Here is an 11476-nt window from a genome sequence, read left to right as displayed (position 1 = left end):
CCTAAACCCCCCCCCCCCAACACCACCTAAAAACCCCCCTCCAACACCACCTAAACCCCCCCCCCCAACACCACCTAAAAACCCCCCTCCAACACCACCTAACCCCCCTCCAACACCACCTAAACACCCCCCCCCCCCCCCCAACACCACCTAAACACCCCCCCCCCCCCTCCAACACCACCTAACCCCCCCCTCCAACACCACCTAAACCCCCCCCCAACACCACCACCTAAACCCCCCCAACACCACCTAAACAACCCCCCCTTCCAACACCACCTAAACCCCCCCCTCCAACACCACCTAAACCCCCCCCTCCAACACCACCTAAACACCCCCCCCTCCAACACCACCTAAACACCCCCCTCCAACACCACCTAAACACCCCCCTCCAACACCACCTAAACACCCCCCCCTCCAACACCACCTAAACACCCCCCCCTCCAACACCACCTAAACACCCCCCCCTCCAACACCACCTAAACACCCCCCTCCAACACCACCTAAACACCCCCCTCCAACACCACCTAAACCCCCCCCTCCAACACCACCTAAACCCCCCCCTCCAACACCACCTAAACACCCCCCCCTCCAACACCACCTAAACCCCCCCCCCCCCCCCCCCCTGTTATGTTGGTGTCGTCTAGCAGATCTGATAGAATCTAGTCCTTCATTTACCCCCCCCCCCCAACACCACCTAAAAACCCCCCTCCAACACCACCTAAACCCCCCCCCCCAACACCACCTAAAAACCCCCCTCCAACACCACCTAACCCCCCTCCAACACCACCTAAACACCCCCCCCCCCCCCCCCCCAACACCACCTAAACCCCCCCCCCCCCCTCCAACACCACCTAACCCCCCCCTCCAACACCACCTAAACCCCCCCCAACACCACCACCTAAACCCCCCCCAACACCACCTAAACAACCCCCCCTTCCAACACCACCTAAACCCCCCCCTCCAACACCACCTAAACCCCCCCCTCCAACACCACCTAAACCCCCCCCTCCAACACCACCTAAACACCCCCCTCCAACACCACCTAAACACCCCCCTCCAACACCACCTAAACACCCCCCCCTCCAACACCACCTAAACACCCCCCCCTCCAACACCACCTAAACACCCCCCCCTCCAACACCACCTAAACACCCCCCCCTCCAACACCACCTAAACACCCCCCCCTCCAACACCACCTAAACACCCCCCTCCAACACCACCTAAACCCCCCCCTCCAACACCACCTAAACACCCCCCCCTCCAACACCACCTAAACACCCCCCCCCCCCCCCCCCCCCCTGTTATGTTGGTGTCGTCTAGCAGATCTGATAGAATCTAGTCCTTCATTTACCCCCCCCCCCCATCACCTTCACAAACTGTCATGTAATGGTCATTGGTGTGTTAATGCAGTGTACTTTTGTGTGCCATGGAAAAATAATTTATTAAAGATTGACATTAGACATGTTTCAACTTGGTGCTAACATGTGTCCTGCCCTTGGTTTGAAAGGCCATGTTTCATGAATGAATTCTCTGTCGTTTTCGACTTTCACACAATACATACTTTTGTCAAGGTGAATACCACATCTTAAGGTCCATATGGATATGTATTACTTTAGAATGAAATCAATATTTTTGTCTCAGGGGTTGTAGAATTTCAGACCATACATATATTTTGTCACGGTGGTTTCAACATCAGTGTCAAAATTTGATGTTCGGCATCAATATTTTTTTTTCTTCTTTTTGGACATTTTTACAAGAAGGGCCTCGTTAGCGCAGTAGGTAGCGCGTCAGTCTCATAATCTGAAGGTCGTGAGTTCGATCCTCACACGGGGCAGCAAAGCTTTTAAAAAGACAGTGTTGGATGAAGTGAAAATTAATTCTCTGTCGTTCTGGACTTTCACACAATACATACTTTTGTCAAGGTGGATACCACATCTTAAGGTCCATATCGATATGTATTACTTTAGAATGAAATCAATCTTTTTGTCTCAGGGGTTGTAGAATTTCAGACCATACATATATTTTGGCAAGGTGGTTTCAAAAATTTGATGTTCGGTATCAATATTTTTTTTTCTTCTTTTTGGACATTTTTACAAGAAGGGCCTCGTTAGCGCAGTAGGTAGCGCGTCAGTCTCATAATCTGAAGGTCGTGAGTTCGATCCTCACACGGGGCAGCAAAGCTTTTAAAAAGAGTGTTGGCTGAAGATGAAGTGAAAATGAATTCACTGTCGTTCTGGACTTTCACACAATACATACTTTTGTCAAGGTGGATACCACATCTTAAGGTCCATATCGATATGTATTACTTTAGAATGAAATCAATCTTTTTGTCTCAGGGGTTGTAGAATTTCAGACCATACATATATTTTGGCACGGTGGTTTCAAAAATTTGATGTTCGGTATCAATATTTTTTTTTCTTCTTTTTGGACATTTTTACAAGAAGGGCCTCGTTAGCGCAGTAGGTAGCGCGTCAGTCTCATAATCTGAAGGTCGTGAGTTCGATCCTCACACGGGGCAGCAAAGCTTTTAAAAAGAGTGTTGGCTGAAGATGAAGTGAAAATTAATTCTCTGTCTTTCTGGACTTTCACACAATACATACTTTTGTCAAGGTGGATACCTCATCTTAAGGTCCATATCGATATGTATTACTTTAGAATGAAATCAATCTTTTTGTCTCAGGGGTTGTAGAATTTCAGACCATACATATATTTTGGAACGGTGGTTCCAACATCAGTGTCAAAATTTGATGTTCGGTATCAATATTTTTTTTTGTTCTTCTTGGACATTTTTACGTGAAGGGCCTCGTTAGCGCAGTAGGTAGCGCGTCAGTCTCATAATCTGAAGGTCGTGAGTTCGATCCTCACACGGGGCAGCAAAGCTTTTAAAAAGACAGTGTTGGATGAAGTGAAAATTAATTCTCTGTCGTTCTGGACTTTCACACAATACATACTTTTGTCAAGGTGGATACCACATCTTAAGGTCCATATCGATATGTATTACTTTAGAATGAAATCAATCTTTTTGTCTCAGGGGTTGTAGAATTTCAGACCATACATATATTTTGGCACGGTGGTTTCAAAAATTTGATGTTCGGTATCAATATTTTTTTTCTTCTTTTTGGACATTTTTACAAGAAGGGCCTCGTTAGCGCAGTAGGTAGCGCGTCAGTCTCATAATCTGAAGGTCGTGAGTTCGATCCTCACACGGGGCAGCAACGCTTTTAAAAAGAGTGTTGGCTGAAGATGAAGTGAAAATGAATTCACTGTCGTTCTGGACTTTCACACAATACATACTTTTGTCAAGGTGGATACCACATCTTAAGGTCCATATCGATATGTATTACTTTAGAATGAAATCTATCTTTTTGTCTCAGGGGTTGTAGAATTTCAGACCATACATATATTTTGGCACGGTGGTTTCAAAAATTTGATGTTCGGTATCAATATTTTTTTTTCTTCTTTTTGGACATTTTTACAAGAAGGGCCTCGTTAGCGCAGTAGGTAGCGCGTCAGTCTCATAATCTGAAGGTCGTGAGTTCGATCCTCACACGGGGCAGCAAAGCTTTTAAAAAGAGTGTTGGCTGAAGATGAAGTGAAAATTAATTCACTCTCTTTCTGGACTTTCACACAATACATACTTTTGTCAAGGTGGATACCTCATCTTAAGGTCCATATCGATATGTATTACTTTAGAATGAAATCAATCTTTTTGTCTCAGGGGTTGTAGAATTTCAGACCATACATATATTTTGGCACGGTGGTTTCAAAAATTTGATGTTCGGTATCAATATTTTTTTTTCTTCTTTTTGGACATTTTTACAAGAAGGGCCTCGTTAGCGCAGTAGGTAGCGCGTCAGTCTCATAATCTGAAGGTCGTGAGTTCGATCCTCACACGGGGCAGCAAAGCATTTAAAAAGAGTGTTGGCTGAAGATGAAGTGAAAATGAATTCACTGTTGTTCTGGACTTTCACACAATACATACTTTTGTCAAGGTGGATACCACATCTTAAGGTCCATATCGATATGTATTACTTTAGAATGAAATCAATCTTTTTGTCTCAGGGGTTGTAGAATTTCAGACCATACATATATTTTGGCACGGTGGTTTCAAAAATTTGATGTTCGGTATCAATATTTTTTTTCTTCTTTTTGGACATTTTTACAAGAAGGGCCTCGTTAGCGCAGTAGGTAGCGCGTCAGTCTCATAATCTGAAGGTCGTGAGTTCGATCCTCACACGGGGCAGCAAAGCTTTTAAAAAGACAGTGTTGGATGAAGTGAAAATTAATTCTCTGTCGTTCTGGACTTTCACACAATACATACTTTTGTCAAGGTGGATACCACATCTTAAGGTCCATATCGATATGTATTACTTTAGAATGAAATCAATCTTTTTGTCTCAGGGGTTGTAGAATTTCAGACCATACATATATTTTGGAACGGTGGTTTCAACATCAGTGTCAAAATTTGATGTTCGGTATCAATATTTTTTTTTCTTCTTTTTGGACATTTTTGCAAGAAGGGCCTCGTTAGTGCAGTAGGTAGCGCGTCAGTCTCATAATCTGAAGGTCGTGAGTTCGATCCTCACACGGGGCAGCAAAGCTTTTAAAAAGAGTGTTGGCTGAAGATGAAGTGAAAATTAATTCACTGTCTTTCTGGACTTTCACACAATACATACTTTTGTCAAGGTGGATACCTCATCTTAAGGTCCATATCGATATGTATTACTTTAGAATGAAATCAATCTTTTTGTCTCAGGGGTTGTAGAATTTCAGACCATACATATATTTTGGAACGGTGGTTTCAACATCAGTGTCAAAATTTGATGTTCGGTATCAATATTTTTTTTTGTTCTTCTTGGACATTTTTACGTGAAGGGCCTCGTTAGCGCAGTAGGTAGCGCGTCAGTCTCATAATCTGAAGGTCGTGAGTTCGATCCTCACACGGGGCAGCAAAGCTTTTAAAAAGACAGTGTTGGATGAAGTGAAAATTAATTCTCTGTCGTTCTGGACTTTCACACAATACATACTTTTGTCAAGGTGGATACCACATCTTAAGGTCCATATCGATATGTATTACTTTAGAATGAAATCAATCTTTTTGTCTCAGGGGTTGTAGAATTTCAGACCATACATATATTTTGGCACGGTGGTTTCAAAAATTTGATGTTCGGTATCAATATTTTTTTTTCTTCTTTTTGGACATTTTTACAAGAAGGGCCTCGTTAGCGCAGTAGGTAGCGCGTCAGTCTCATAATCTGAAGGTCGTGAGTTCGATCCTCACACGGGGCAGCAAAGCTTTTAAAAAGAGTGTTGGCTGAAGATGAAGTGAAAATTAATTCACTGTCTTTCTGGACTTTCACACAATACATACTTTTGTCAAGGTGGATACCTCATCTTAAGGTCCATATCGATATGTATTACTTTAGAATGAAATCAATCTTTTTGTCTCAGGGGTTGTAGAATTTCAGACCATACATATATTTTGGCACGGTGGTTTCAAAAATTTGATGTTCGGTATCAATATTTTTTTTTCTTCTTTTTGGACATTTTTACAAGAAGGGCCTCGTTAGCGCAGTAGGTAGCGCGTCAGTCTCATAATCTGAAGGTCCTGAGTTCGATCCTCACACGGGGCAGCAAAGCTTTTAAAAAGAGTGTTGGCTGAAGATGAAGTGAAAATGAATTCACTGTCGTTCTGGACTTTCACACAATACATACTTTTGTCAAGGTGGATACCAAATCTTAAGGTCCATATCGATATGTATTACTTTAGAATGAAATCTATCTTTTTGTCTCAGGGGTTGTAGAATTTCAGACCATACATATATTTTGGCACGGTGGTTTCAAAAATTTGATGTTCGGTATCAATATTTTTTTTTCTTCTTTTTGGACATTTTTACAAGAAGGGCCTCGTTAGCGCAGTAGGTAGCGCGTCAGTCTCATAATCTGAAGGTCGTGAGTTCGATCCTCACACGGGGCAGCAAAGCTTTTAAAAAGACAGTGTTGGATGAAGTGAAAATGAATTCACTGTCGTTCTGGACTTTCACACAATACATACTTTTGTCAAGGTGGATACCACATCTTAAGGTCCATATCGATATGTATTACTTTAGAATGAAATCAATCTTTTTGTCTCAGGGGTTGTAGAATTTCAGACCATACATATATTTTGGAACGGTGGTTTCAACATCAGTGTCAAAATTTGATGTTCGGTATCAATATTTTTTTTTCTTCTTTTTGGACATTTTTACAAGAAGGGCCTCGTTAGCGCAGTAGGTAGCGCGTCAGTCTCATAATCTGAAGGTCGTGAGTTCGATCCTCACACTGGGCAGCAAAGCTTTTAAAAAGAGTGTTGGCTGAAGATGAAGTGAAAATTAATTCACTCTCTTTCTGGACTTTCACACAATACATACTTTTGTCAAGGTGGATACCTCATCTTAAGGTCCATATCGATATGTATTACTTTAGAATGAAATCAATCTTTTTGTCTCAGGGGTTGTAGAATTTCAGACCATACATATATTTTGGAACGGTGGTTCCAACATCAGTGTCAAAATTTGATGTTCGGTATCAATATTTTTTTTTGTTCTTCTTGGACATTTTTACATGAAGGGCCTCGTTAGCGCAGTAGGTAGCGCGTCAGTCTCATAATCTGAAGGTCGTGAGTTCGATCCTCACACGGGGCAGCAAAGCTTTTAAAAAGACAGTGTTGGATGAAGTGAAAATTAATTCTCTGTCGTTTTGGACTTTCACACAATACATACTTTTGTCAAGGTGGATACCACATCTTAAGGTCCATATCGATATGTATTACTTTAGAATGAAATCAATCTTTTTGTCTCAGGGGTTGTAGAATTTCAGACCATACATATATTTTGGCACGGTGGTTTCAAAAATTTGATGTTCGGTATCAATATTTTTTTTTCTTCTTTTTGGACATTTTTACAAGAAGGGCCTCGTTAGCGCAGTAGGTAGCGCGTCAGTCTCATAATCTGAAGGTCGTGAGTTCGATCCTCACACGGGGCAGCAAAGCATTTAAAAAGAGTGTTGGCTGAAGATGAAGTGAAAATTAATTCACTGTTGTTCTGGACTTTCACACAATACATACTTTTGTCAAGGTGGATACCACATCTTAAGGCCCATATCGATATGTATTACTTTAGAATGAAATCAATCTTTTTGTCTCAGGGGTTGTAGAATTTCAGACCATACATATATTTTGGCACGGTGGTTTCAAAAATTTGATGTTCGGTATCAATATTTTTTTTTCTTCTTTTTGGACATTTTTACAAGAAGGGCCTCGTTAGCGCAGTAGGTAGCGCGTCAGTCTCATAATCTGAAGGTCGTGAGTTCGATCCTCACACGGGGCAGCAAAGCTTTTAAAAAGAGTGTTGGCTGAAGATGAAGTGAAAATTAATTCACTGTCTTTCTGGACTTTCACACAATACATACTTTTGTCAAGGTGGATACCTCATCTTAAGGTCCATATCGATATGTATTACTTTAGAATGAAATCAATCTTTTTGTCTCAGGGGTTGTAGAATTTCAGACCATACATATATTTTGGCACGGTGGTTTCAAAAATTTGATGTTCGGTATCAATATTTTTTTTTCTTCTTTTTGGACATTTTTACAAGAAGGGCCTCGTTAGCGCAGTAGGTAGCGCGTCAGTCTCATAATCTGAAGGTCCTGAGTTCGATCCTCACACGGGGCAGCAAAGCTTTTAAAAAGAGTGTTGGCTGAAGATGAAGTGAAAATGAATTCACTGTCGTTCTGGACTTTCACACAATACATACTTTTGTCAAGGTGGATACCAAATCTTAAGGTCCATATCGATATGTATTACTTTAGAATGAAATCTATCTTTTTGTCTCAGGGGTTGTAGAATTTCAGACCATACATATATTTTGGCACGGTGGTTTCAAAAATTTGATGTTCGGTATCAATATTTTTTTTTCTTCTTTTTGGACATTTTTACAAGAAGGGCCTCGTTAGCGCAGTAGGTAGCGCGTCAGTCTCATAATCTGAAGGTCGTGAGTTCGATCCTCACACGGGGCAGCAAAGCTTTTAAAAAGACAGTGTTGGATGAAGTGAAAATTAATTCTCTGTCGTTCTGGACTTTCACACAATACATACTTTTGTCAAGGTGGATACCACATCTTAAGGTCCATATCGATATGTATTACTTTAGAATGAAATCAATCTTTTTGTCTCAGGGGTTGTAGAATTTCAGACCATACATATATTTTGGAACGGTGGTTTCAACATCAGTGTCAAAATTTGATGTTCGGTATCAATATTTTTTTTTCTTCTTTTTGGACATTTTTGCAAGAAGGGCCTCGTTAGTGCAGTAGGTAGCGCGTCAGTCTCATAATCTGAAGGTCGTGAGTTCGATCCTCACACGGGGCAGCAAAGCTTTTAAAAAGAGTGTTGGCTGAAGATGAAGTGAAAATTAATTCACTGTCTTTCTGGACTTTCACACAATACATACTTTTGTCAAGGTGGATACCTCATCTTAAGGTCCATATCGATATGTATTACTTTAGAATGAAATCAATCTTTTTGTCTCAGGGGTTGTAGAATTTCAGACCAGACATATATTTTGGAACGGTGGTTCCAACATCAGTGTCAAAATTTGATGTTCGGTATCAATATTTTTTTTTGTTCTTCTTGGACATTTTTACGTGAAGGGCCTCGTTAGCGCAGTAGGTAGCGCGTCAGTCTCATAATCTGAAGGTCGTGAGTTCGATCCTCACACGGGGCAGCAAAGCTTTTAAAAAGACAGTGTTGGATGAAGTGAAAATTAATTCTCTGTCGTTCTGGACTTTCACACAATACATACTTTTGTCAAGGTGGATACCACATCTTAAGGTCCATATCGATATGTATTACTTTAGAATGAAATCAATATTTTTGTCTCAGGGGTTGTAGAATTTCAGACCATACATATATTTTGGCACGGTGGTTTCAACATCAGTGTCAAAATTTGATGTTCGGTATCAATATTTTTTTTTCTTCTTTTTGGACATTTTTGCAAGAAGGGCCTCGTTAGCGCAGTAGGTAGCGCGTCAGTCTCATAATCTGAAGGTCGTGAGTTCGATCCTCACACAGGGCAGCAAAGCTTTTAAAAAGAGTGTTGGCTGAAGATGAAGTGAAAATTAATTCACTGTCTTTCTGGACTTTCACACAATACCTACTTTTGTCAAGGTGGATACCTCATCTTAAGGTCCATATCGATATGTATTACTTTTGTCAAGGTGGATACCACATCTTAAGGTCCATATCGATATGTATTACTTTAGAATGAAATCAATCTTTTTGTCTCAGGGGTTGTAGAATTTCAGACCATACATATATTTTGGCACGGTGGTTTCAAAAATTTGATGTTCGGTATCAATATTTTTTTTTCTTCTTTTTGGACATTTTTACAAGAAGGGCCTCGTTAGCGCAGTAGGTAGCGCGTCAGTCTCATAATCTGAAGGTCGTGAGTTCGATCCTCACACGGGGCAGCAAAGCATTTAAAAAGAGTGTTGGCTGAAAATGAATTCACTGTTGTTCTGGACTTTCACACAATACATACTTTTGTCAAGGTGGATACCACATCTTAAGGTCCATATCGATATGTATTACTTTAGAATGAAATCAATCTTTTTGTCTCAGGGGTTGTAGAATTTCAGACCATACATATATTTTGGCACGGTGGTTTCAAAAATTTGATGTTCGGTATCAATATTTTTTTTTCTTCTTTTTGGACATTTTTACAAGAAGGGCCTCGTTAGCGCAGTAGGTAGCGCGTCAGTCTCATAATCTGAAGGTCGTGAGTTCGATCCTCACACGGGGCAGCAAAGCTTTTAAAAAGAGTGTTGGCTGAAGATGAAGTGAAAATTAATTCACTGTCTTTCTGGACTTTCACACAATACATACTTTTGTCAAGGTGGATACCTCATCTTAAGGTCCATATCGATATGTATTACTTTAGAATGAAATCAATCTTTTTGTCTCAGGGGTTGTAGAATTTCAGACCATACATATATTTTGGCACGGTGGTTTCAAAAATTTGATGTTCGGTATCAATATTTTTTTTTCTTCTTTTTGGACATTTTTACAAGAAGGGCCTCGTTAGCGCAGTAGGTAGCGCGTCAGTCTCATAATCTGAAGGTCCTGAGTTCGATCCTCACACGGGGCAGCAAAGCTTTTAAAAAGAGTGTTGGCTGAAGATGAAGTGAAAATGAATTCACTGTCGTTCTGGACTTTCACACAATACATACTTTTGTCAAGGTGGATACCAAATCTTAAGGTCCATATCGATATGTATTACTTTAGAATGAAATCTATCTTTTTGTCTCAGGGGTTGTAGAATTTCAGACCATACATATATTTTGGCACGGTGGTTTCAAAAATTTGATGTTCGGTATCAATATTTTTTTTTCTTCTTTTTGGACATTTTTACAAGAAGGGCCTCGTTAGCGCAGTAGGTAGCGCGTCAGTCTCATAATCTGAAGGTCGTGAGTTCGATCCTCACACGGGGCAGCAAAGCTTTTAAAAAGACAGTGTTGGATGAAGTGAAAATTAATTCTCTGTCGTTCTGGACTTTCACACAATACATACTTTTGTCAAGGTGGATACCACATCTTAAGGTCCATATCGATATGTATTACTTTAGAATGAAATCAATCTTTTTGTCTCAGGGGTTGTAGAATTTCAGACCATACATATATTTTGGAACGGTGGTTTCAACATCAGTGTCAAAATTTGATGTTCGGTATCAATATTTTTTTTTCTTCTTTTTGGACATTTTTGCAAGAAGGGCCTCGTTAGTGCAGTAGGTAGCGCGTCAGTCTCATAATCTGAAGGTCGTGAGTTCGATCCTCACACGGGGCAGCAAAGCTTTTAAAAAGAGTGTTGGCTGAAGATGAAGTGAAAATTAATTCACTGTCTTTCTGGACTTTCACACAATACATACTTTTGTCAAGGTGGATACCTCATCTGAAGGTCCATATCGATATGTATTACTTTAGAATGAAATCAATCTTTTTGTCTCAGGGGTTGTAGAATTTCAGACCAGACATATATTTTGGAACGGTGGTTCCAACATCAGTGTCAAAATTTGATGTTCGGTATCAATATTTTTTTTTGTTCTTCTTGGACATTTTTACGTGAAGGGCCTCGTTAGCGCAGTAGGTAGCGCGTCAGTCTCATAATCTGAAGGTCGTGAGTTCGATCCTCACACGGGGCAGCAAAGCTTTTAAAAAGACAGTGTTGGATGAAGTGAAAATTAATTCTCTGTCGTTCTGGACTTTCACACAATACATACTTTTGTCAAGGTGGATACCACATCTTAAGGTCCATATCGATATGTATTACTTTAGAATGAAATCAATCTTTTTGTCTCAGGGGTTGTAGAATTTCAGACCATACATATATTTTGGCACGGTGGTTTCAACATCAGTGTCAAAATTTGATGTTCGGTATCAATATT

The 11476-nt window shown here is 40.5% G+C and overlaps 28 non-coding genes across 28 annotated transcripts; all 28 read left to right on the top strand.

Moving 5' to 3' along the window:
* The first annotated feature begins 1761 nt into the window (after positions 1–1761).
* trnam-cau (transfer RNA methionine (anticodon CAU)) lies at positions 1762–1834 on the top strand. The gene has a single exon. It is a non-coding gene; the product is annotated as a tRNA-Met (tRNA).
* A 267-nt stretch (positions 1835–2101) lies between these two features.
* Positions 2102–2174, top strand: trnam-cau (transfer RNA methionine (anticodon CAU)). The gene has a single exon. It is a non-coding gene; the product is annotated as a tRNA-Met (tRNA).
* A 271-nt stretch (positions 2175–2445) lies between these two features.
* Positions 2446–2518, top strand: trnam-cau (transfer RNA methionine (anticodon CAU)). The gene has a single exon. It is a non-coding gene; the product is annotated as a tRNA-Met (tRNA).
* Positions 2519–2800: 282 nt separating this feature from the next.
* Positions 2801–2873, top strand: trnam-cau (transfer RNA methionine (anticodon CAU)). The gene has a single exon. It is a non-coding gene; the product is annotated as a tRNA-Met (tRNA).
* A 266-nt stretch (positions 2874–3139) lies between these two features.
* On the top strand, positions 3140–3212 carry trnam-cau (transfer RNA methionine (anticodon CAU)). Its single transcript has one exon. It is a non-coding gene; the product is annotated as a tRNA-Met (tRNA).
* A 271-nt stretch (positions 3213–3483) lies between these two features.
* trnam-cau (transfer RNA methionine (anticodon CAU)) lies at positions 3484–3556 on the top strand. The gene has a single exon. It is a non-coding gene; the product is annotated as a tRNA-Met (tRNA).
* Positions 3557–3827: 271 nt separating this feature from the next.
* Positions 3828–3900, top strand: trnam-cau (transfer RNA methionine (anticodon CAU)). The gene has a single exon. It is a non-coding gene; the product is annotated as a tRNA-Met (tRNA).
* Positions 3901–4170: 270 nt separating this feature from the next.
* Positions 4171–4243, top strand: trnam-cau (transfer RNA methionine (anticodon CAU)). The gene has a single exon. It is a non-coding gene; the product is annotated as a tRNA-Met (tRNA).
* A 278-nt stretch (positions 4244–4521) lies between these two features.
* Positions 4522–4594, top strand: trnam-cau (transfer RNA methionine (anticodon CAU)). Its single transcript has one exon. It is a non-coding gene; the product is annotated as a tRNA-Met (tRNA).
* Positions 4595–4876: 282 nt separating this feature from the next.
* Positions 4877–4949, top strand: trnam-cau (transfer RNA methionine (anticodon CAU)). The gene has a single exon. It is a non-coding gene; the product is annotated as a tRNA-Met (tRNA).
* Positions 4950–5216: 267 nt separating this feature from the next.
* Positions 5217–5289, top strand: trnam-cau (transfer RNA methionine (anticodon CAU)). Its single transcript has one exon. It is a non-coding gene; the product is annotated as a tRNA-Met (tRNA).
* Positions 5290–5560: 271 nt separating this feature from the next.
* Positions 5561–5633, top strand: trnam-cau (transfer RNA methionine (anticodon CAU)). Its single transcript has one exon. It is a non-coding gene; the product is annotated as a tRNA-Met (tRNA).
* A 271-nt stretch (positions 5634–5904) lies between these two features.
* On the top strand, positions 5905–5977 carry trnam-cau (transfer RNA methionine (anticodon CAU)). The gene has a single exon. It is a non-coding gene; the product is annotated as a tRNA-Met (tRNA).
* Positions 5978–6255: 278 nt separating this feature from the next.
* Positions 6256–6328, top strand: trnam-cau (transfer RNA methionine (anticodon CAU)). The gene has a single exon. It is a non-coding gene; the product is annotated as a tRNA-Met (tRNA).
* A 282-nt stretch (positions 6329–6610) lies between these two features.
* Positions 6611–6683, top strand: trnam-cau (transfer RNA methionine (anticodon CAU)). The gene has a single exon. It is a non-coding gene; the product is annotated as a tRNA-Met (tRNA).
* A 267-nt stretch (positions 6684–6950) lies between these two features.
* Positions 6951–7023, top strand: trnam-cau (transfer RNA methionine (anticodon CAU)). Its single transcript has one exon. It is a non-coding gene; the product is annotated as a tRNA-Met (tRNA).
* Positions 7024–7294: 271 nt separating this feature from the next.
* trnam-cau (transfer RNA methionine (anticodon CAU)) lies at positions 7295–7367 on the top strand. Its single transcript has one exon. It is a non-coding gene; the product is annotated as a tRNA-Met (tRNA).
* A 271-nt stretch (positions 7368–7638) lies between these two features.
* trnam-cau (transfer RNA methionine (anticodon CAU)) lies at positions 7639–7711 on the top strand. The gene has a single exon. It is a non-coding gene; the product is annotated as a tRNA-Met (tRNA).
* A 271-nt stretch (positions 7712–7982) lies between these two features.
* On the top strand, positions 7983–8055 carry trnam-cau (transfer RNA methionine (anticodon CAU)). Its single transcript has one exon. It is a non-coding gene; the product is annotated as a tRNA-Met (tRNA).
* A 278-nt stretch (positions 8056–8333) lies between these two features.
* On the top strand, positions 8334–8406 carry trnam-cau (transfer RNA methionine (anticodon CAU)). The gene has a single exon. It is a non-coding gene; the product is annotated as a tRNA-Met (tRNA).
* A 282-nt stretch (positions 8407–8688) lies between these two features.
* On the top strand, positions 8689–8761 carry trnam-cau (transfer RNA methionine (anticodon CAU)). The gene has a single exon. It is a non-coding gene; the product is annotated as a tRNA-Met (tRNA).
* A 278-nt stretch (positions 8762–9039) lies between these two features.
* On the top strand, positions 9040–9112 carry trnam-cau (transfer RNA methionine (anticodon CAU)). The gene has a single exon. It is a non-coding gene; the product is annotated as a tRNA-Met (tRNA).
* A 321-nt stretch (positions 9113–9433) lies between these two features.
* Positions 9434–9506, top strand: trnam-cau (transfer RNA methionine (anticodon CAU)). The gene has a single exon. It is a non-coding gene; the product is annotated as a tRNA-Met (tRNA).
* A 260-nt stretch (positions 9507–9766) lies between these two features.
* trnam-cau (transfer RNA methionine (anticodon CAU)) lies at positions 9767–9839 on the top strand. The gene has a single exon. It is a non-coding gene; the product is annotated as a tRNA-Met (tRNA).
* Positions 9840–10110: 271 nt separating this feature from the next.
* On the top strand, positions 10111–10183 carry trnam-cau (transfer RNA methionine (anticodon CAU)). Its single transcript has one exon. It is a non-coding gene; the product is annotated as a tRNA-Met (tRNA).
* A 271-nt stretch (positions 10184–10454) lies between these two features.
* trnam-cau (transfer RNA methionine (anticodon CAU)) lies at positions 10455–10527 on the top strand. The gene has a single exon. It is a non-coding gene; the product is annotated as a tRNA-Met (tRNA).
* Positions 10528–10805: 278 nt separating this feature from the next.
* On the top strand, positions 10806–10878 carry trnam-cau (transfer RNA methionine (anticodon CAU)). The gene has a single exon. It is a non-coding gene; the product is annotated as a tRNA-Met (tRNA).
* A 282-nt stretch (positions 10879–11160) lies between these two features.
* trnam-cau (transfer RNA methionine (anticodon CAU)) lies at positions 11161–11233 on the top strand. The gene has a single exon. It is a non-coding gene; the product is annotated as a tRNA-Met (tRNA).
* Positions 11234–11476: the final 243 nt, after the last annotated feature.

The sequence above is a fragment of the Oncorhynchus clarkii genome, chromosome 13 (assembly GCF_045791955.1).
Source record: "Oncorhynchus clarkii lewisi isolate Uvic-CL-2024 chromosome 13, UVic_Ocla_1.0, whole genome shotgun sequence".
In the NCBI taxonomy this organism is placed as follows: domain Eukaryota; kingdom Metazoa; phylum Chordata; class Actinopteri; order Salmoniformes; family Salmonidae; genus Oncorhynchus; species Oncorhynchus clarkii.
Note: the sequence above shows the minus strand (reverse complement) of the source record. Positions and strands in the feature narration are given on the sequence as shown.